Genomic DNA, 6000 nt, shown 5'->3' with positions numbered 1-6000 from the left:
AAGCCCCAACAACATCTGGCTGTGAAAAACAGTGGGGATTCCGACCATCCGAGTGGGATGCAAGGTGGCAGGAAACCCAGGTATCCTCTTAAAGGGTCTGTGCACAGACTGTCTCATTCCCCAACACTCACCTTGGGCTCCAGCAGAGGGAGAGTGACTCAGGGGGTGTCAGAGACATGAGGGAAGCAGACTGAGTTGTGTTACTTTGGGTTGAGGGCTGGAGGACAGTTGCCATTTCCCTGTGTGGATGTGTTCCTCCTGTGCAGCTGGGAGGTGGGCGTCTTCTTTCCTGTGTTGAGCCCACCCCCTCATGGCCAAATCCAAATTTGATTGGTCTGGTGAGCTCTGCATCTTTGCCCCACTGACTCAGCTGGGACCCTTTCCCACCCCACTCCCCCAACACCAGAGGCAGTTTCTCCAAGAGCAGCCAGCCCCACCTGCATTGCACTCTTGGAAAACTATCTGAGTCTGCAGGCTCCAGGCAAGCAGCAACTGGTCTTGGTATGCTCTGAGACTTTCTGAGTAGTTCCAGGCTCAGCACTGTCAGTAAACCAACATTTACATTAACCTGTTGACCACAACTCTTCCCACTCTAGTGACTCCCTGAGACCCTGCCTCACCCAACTTGCATACTCCCCTAGGGTTCATCATAGGAAGACCTTAAGGAAGTCAGCAGGTGGCAGCAATCTTGGGCTGTCCTAACATTTTGGGGAGCTGCCCTAGGCCTGGTACTGGTGACAGATATCCTCAATTCACAGTATGGTTTCTCCCATGTGCCTCCAGGTTTTGCACAGGCAGTGAACAACTGTGGATAGTTTTGTAGCTCCTACCAGGTAGTCCTCAGCAAGTCACAGGCACTGAATGACCTGAGCCTGCCTTGGGGTCTCTCACAAAAGGCCCCAGAACCAACATATTTAGATGTTGGCTTCAGATCACAGCAGAGTGCTGCCCAATTAGCCCCACTAGCAGCATATCCAAAGGGTGGTCTCAACAGGCACCAGAGCCCACTGGGGTGAATCCCATTCACTGGGGTAAGATCCCCACATAGACACGTGTAAGATGTGGACATGGTCAAACCCCACAGCCAATCAACCTGAGGGTCAATCCCACCCACTGACATGCCAATAGTCATCAAGGCTCAACTATAACTGCAGGGCACCCACAACCCACATAAGGGATACTGATGGAGCACCCAAAGCAGGTAACCAGGGACATTGTGCCAAGGGCTCCACAGGGCACCTACTACATAAAGCCACCTGGCCAAGACTGATGGATATAGCAAATCTACACAATACACAGAAACAAACACAGAGAGGCAGCCAAAATGAGGAAACAAAGAAATATGTCCCAAATGAAAACACAGGAGACAACTCCAGAGAAAGAACTAAACAAAATGGAGGCAAGCAACCTACCAGATAGAGTCCAAATCAGTGGTTATAAGGATGTTCGAGGAACTCAGTGAGAATATCAACAAAGAGATACCAAGCATAAAAAAGGATATAAAAACCATAAAAAAAGAACCAGTCAGAAGTGAAGAATACAATAACTGAGAAGAAGAATACACTAGAAGGAATCATCAACAGACTAGATAAAGCAGAGAATAGAATCAGCTATTTGGAACACCAGGTAGTATATAACACCCAATCAGAACAGCAAAAAGAAAAAAGAATTACAAAAATGAGGATAAGTTAAGGGACCTCTGGGACAACATCAACTGTGACGACATTTGCATCATAGGGGCACCAGAAGGAGAAGAGAGAGAGCAAGGGATTGAGAACCTATTTGAAGAAATAATGACAGAAAATTTTCCTAACCTGGTGAAGGAAATAGACATACAAGTCCAGAAAGCACAGAGTCTCAAACAAGATGAATTCAAACAGGCCCACACAAACACACATTATAATTAAAATGCCAAAGTTTAAAGACAAAGAGAATCCTAAAAACAGTAAGAGAAAGGCAACTAGTAATTTGTAAGAGAGCTCGCATTAGACTGCCAGCTAATTTCTCAATGGAAACTATGCAGGCCAGAAGGAACTGGCACAAAATATTCAATGTGATGAAAAGCAAGGACCTACAGGCAAGATTACTGTACTCAGCAAAACTATCATTTAAAAACCAAAGGACAGATAAAGAAATAACCAGAGAAGAAAAACTAAAGGAGTTCATCACTACTAAACCAGTATTACAAGGAATGTTAGAGGGACTTCTTTATGCTGACCAAAAAAAAAAAAAAAGAAAGAAAATTTGAATAATAAAATGGCAAAAGCTACATAATGGGTTAAATGCTTCCCTCAAAAGACGTAAGAGAGCTGAATGGATAAGAAAGCAAAACTTACATATGCTGCCTGCAAGAGACTCACTTCAGATTGAAAGACACACACAGAAGGAAAGTAAAGAGATGGAAAAAGATATTTCATAAAACTGGAAATTAAACAAACAAACAAACAAACAAAAAGCTGGGGTAGCAATGCATATACCAGACAAAACAGACTTTAAAACAAATGCTACAACAAGAGATAAAGAAGGACCCCACAATCCCATTTTAGGGTATTTATCTGAAGAAACCCAACCTCTACTTCAAGGGGTCATGTCCATCCCTATGTTCATTGCAGCATTGTTTACAATGGCCAAGATATGGAGGCAGCGGGGGGGATGTCTGTCAGTGAATGAATGGATAAAGAAGAGGTGGTATATATGTACAATGGAATACTGCTTTGCCAGGGAAAGAAATGGGTACTTGCCATCTGTGGCAGCATGGATGGACCTGGAGGGCATTGTGAATGGAGTGTCAGACAAAGACAGACGCAATGTGATTTCACTTATATGTGGAATCTAAAGAACAAAATAAACAAATAAAACAGAAACAAACTCATAGATACAGAAAACATATTGATGCTTGCCAAATGGGAGGAGGTTTGAGGGTGAGTGAAAAAGTTGAAGGGATTAAGAAGTACAAACTGCTAATTACAATATAGTCAGGGAGATGTAAAGCATAGGGAATATAGTAAATAATATTATGATAGCATTGTACAGTGTCCGATGGTTGCTGAACTTATGGTGATCACTTCTTTAGGTATATAAATGTTTAATAACTATGGTGTACACCTGAAACTAACATAATATTGTATGTTAGCTATATTTTCATAAAAGTCTTTTTAAAAATACCAGTGATTCTATTAGGAAAGTCTTCATGGAGAAAGCATCTCCTGACCTGGCTTTGAAGGACTATGGAATACCTGTGTACCCACAGATATTTTTCATCGGGCGAGGTGGATTTCTCAGTGAGCAAAGATACCGAGGTAGAAAAGCCCACAAAGTAGGTGTATTAGAACACCTAGTTCAGGAAGGGGAACAGTAAGAGTGCTGGAAAGGAAGGCTTAGGGAAAACATCACATATAAGTTATGATTTGTTTTCTTGTTTAGGTATCCTCATGATGATTGAAAACATGTTTTTAAAAAATGTTTATTTTTATAAATCTATGTTAATCAATTCATTCAAGAACTCTTGAAAAATATAGAGATTTTAAAACATAATTTTTTTCAATAATTTTTTTCTTTCAGTATTTTCTTAACAGACATAGGTGTTTTGATTTTTTTAAAAACTATTGTAATCATACTTAGTTGGTTATGTCAATAATGCTAAACCTTACTGAGGGATCAGTCCTGCAAGAGAAATTTCTTATGTCCAATTATAGCGTTAGTCCCGTAAGAGAAAAAGTCACAATGAAAGGGATAAAAGGAAACCTTTGATCCAGATGTTGCTGCAGGAGGGCGCCAACCTTTCCTGTTCTTGCAGAGGCATCTGTTCAATCACAGTGATCTTGACCCTACTCTTCAGGGACCTCCGAATGACGAGGTGGGGGCTCTATTGACCATTCACAGAGCAGTCTGTCAATCATTTGAGCCATCACTTCACTTTCCTAAGTTCTTACTTTGGTTCTGTTTTTGGTCTGATTGGTATGTTGTTAAGTGGTGTTTTTCAGGTGCATAGGAATTACCTGGGAAACTGATTCAGGTGCAGATTCTGATTCAGTAGGTAAGGGCTGGAGATTGTGTGTTTGTAACAAGCTGCTAAATGAAGCCAATACTGTCAGTCCACAGACCACACTTTGAGAAGCAAGATCTTAGTACTTTCTTTTTCCTGTCTCAGATATCTTCTTTTTGCTTTCACACGAGTAAAACAAATTCACTTGGTCAAAATCTTTCTCCCACATACCTATGTAATTTTTTAAATTTACTTTTGATATTTTATTGTGTCTGAAAATGCTGAGTCCAATGCAATTTTTATTCCTTTCTAGGTAAACATCTGGGTATATAAAAGATTGGTTGTTATTGTGCTTCACTCCTGTGCCTCACGTTTCACCCAGATGTGTCTAACTAAGTGTCAATCTCTTTTTTGTTTAATTTAAGTTTATTGGGGTGACAATTGTTAGCAAAATTACATAGATTTCAGGTGTACAATTCTGTATTACATCATCTATAAATCCCATTGTGTGTTCACCACCCAGAGTCAGTTCTCCTTCCATCACCATATATTTGATCCCCCTTTACCCTCACCTGCTACCCCCTTCCCCTCTTCCCCTCTGGTAACCACTAAACTATTGTCCGTGTCTATGAGTTTTTGTTTCTCTTTTGTCTCATTCTTTTGTTGTTTTTGGTTCATATACCACATATGAGTGAAGTCATAGGGTTCTCTGAGTTTTCTGTCTGCCTTACTTCGCTTAGCATCATAATCTCACGGATCTCTTATCTAGGACCTTGCCTTGAATGCAGTGGGTCTTTCCATGTTCATGCTCATGTTCATGCTCATGTTCATGTTCATGTTCATGTTCACGCTCAGGTAAACTCTTTATAGCTAAGGAACGATTCCCGTGAGTATGCCCTCGATCATTGTCTCTGACCAATGATGGTTTCTGCTCAAGATCCTGCTTTTTCCCTAAAGCCCTTCAATAATTCTCACTTTGGATCTCTGACTCCCTGTCTTACATAGATAAATTTCTCCTTTAATTTTAATCTCTTTAGGCTTTTCTCTATAATCTAGAAGAGATTCAGGTTTATCCTCTATGTCATAGACTAGATATTTCCAGGTCATTTCTGCTCTCTGTCCTTGCCCCCAACGTGGACGTTAATTCTGCGATTGTACTTTTTTAATATCCTATTTTTCCATTTTGCCCGATGTAGTTATTCTGTTGTCTTTTCATGTTGGACTCTCTCGTTATTACTTATTGTTCTTGTTTCAAAGGCCTTGCCTTTAAACTTTTAGAGAATGCCAAAAACTTCTTTATCATTTTCTTCTGGTTCCTAAAGTAAATCATTTCCAGAAGGTTGTTGTTTCTTTGTATTTCCAGGATGATGTACTCATTTCCCTTGTTTCATAATAGGATGAACATGCGTCATTCTTTTCTGCATCTCAGCATCTGAATGTCCTCTTTCTTCCTCCCTATGTTTGGGGACTCTCCCATTTTGTGAAGGAAAGCTTGTCTTTCTTGTGAAAACTGAAAATGACAGAAACTCACTTTCTCGTGTCTCCCTTACAATTAGGGCACATGGTATGCTCTGCCATTTTGACGTATCTGTGCCCGGCATTGATTAACATAAGTGGTTCAAGGAAGCAGAGCAGAACTGGCCAACTCCAATTTCCAGAGACAACATGGTGGCAGTTCTAAAGGCAGCCCTTAGTGTTAAGGATGTCAGTTGTGACATCGGCAGTGTCACCATGGGACCAATTAAGTAGCTTCTTTCCTGGTCGTATAGTTTTGAACGTGTTATTTAATCTCAAAGTAGATTTTAGAAGGTCTCAACAACTGTTTAATAAATTTATTTTCTGTTTATATTGTCAGACTCTAATTCACTTCTTACAACTAAGAACACTCTATGATACATCAATATCTTTTAAATAGTCTCCTAGAGGTCTTACATTCTGCATAGCATTTCTCAAATGGGTGGTTATCTGCTATTCTTACATGGTAGACACTTGATTCTACTCTGCCACTTGGGTCC

Source organism: Rhinolophus hipposideros (assembly GCF_964194185.1).
Source record: "Rhinolophus hipposideros genome assembly, chromosome: 2".
Taxonomy (NCBI): domain Eukaryota; kingdom Metazoa; phylum Chordata; class Mammalia; order Chiroptera; family Rhinolophidae; genus Rhinolophus; species Rhinolophus hipposideros.
This window is presented reverse-complemented; position numbering follows the sequence as displayed.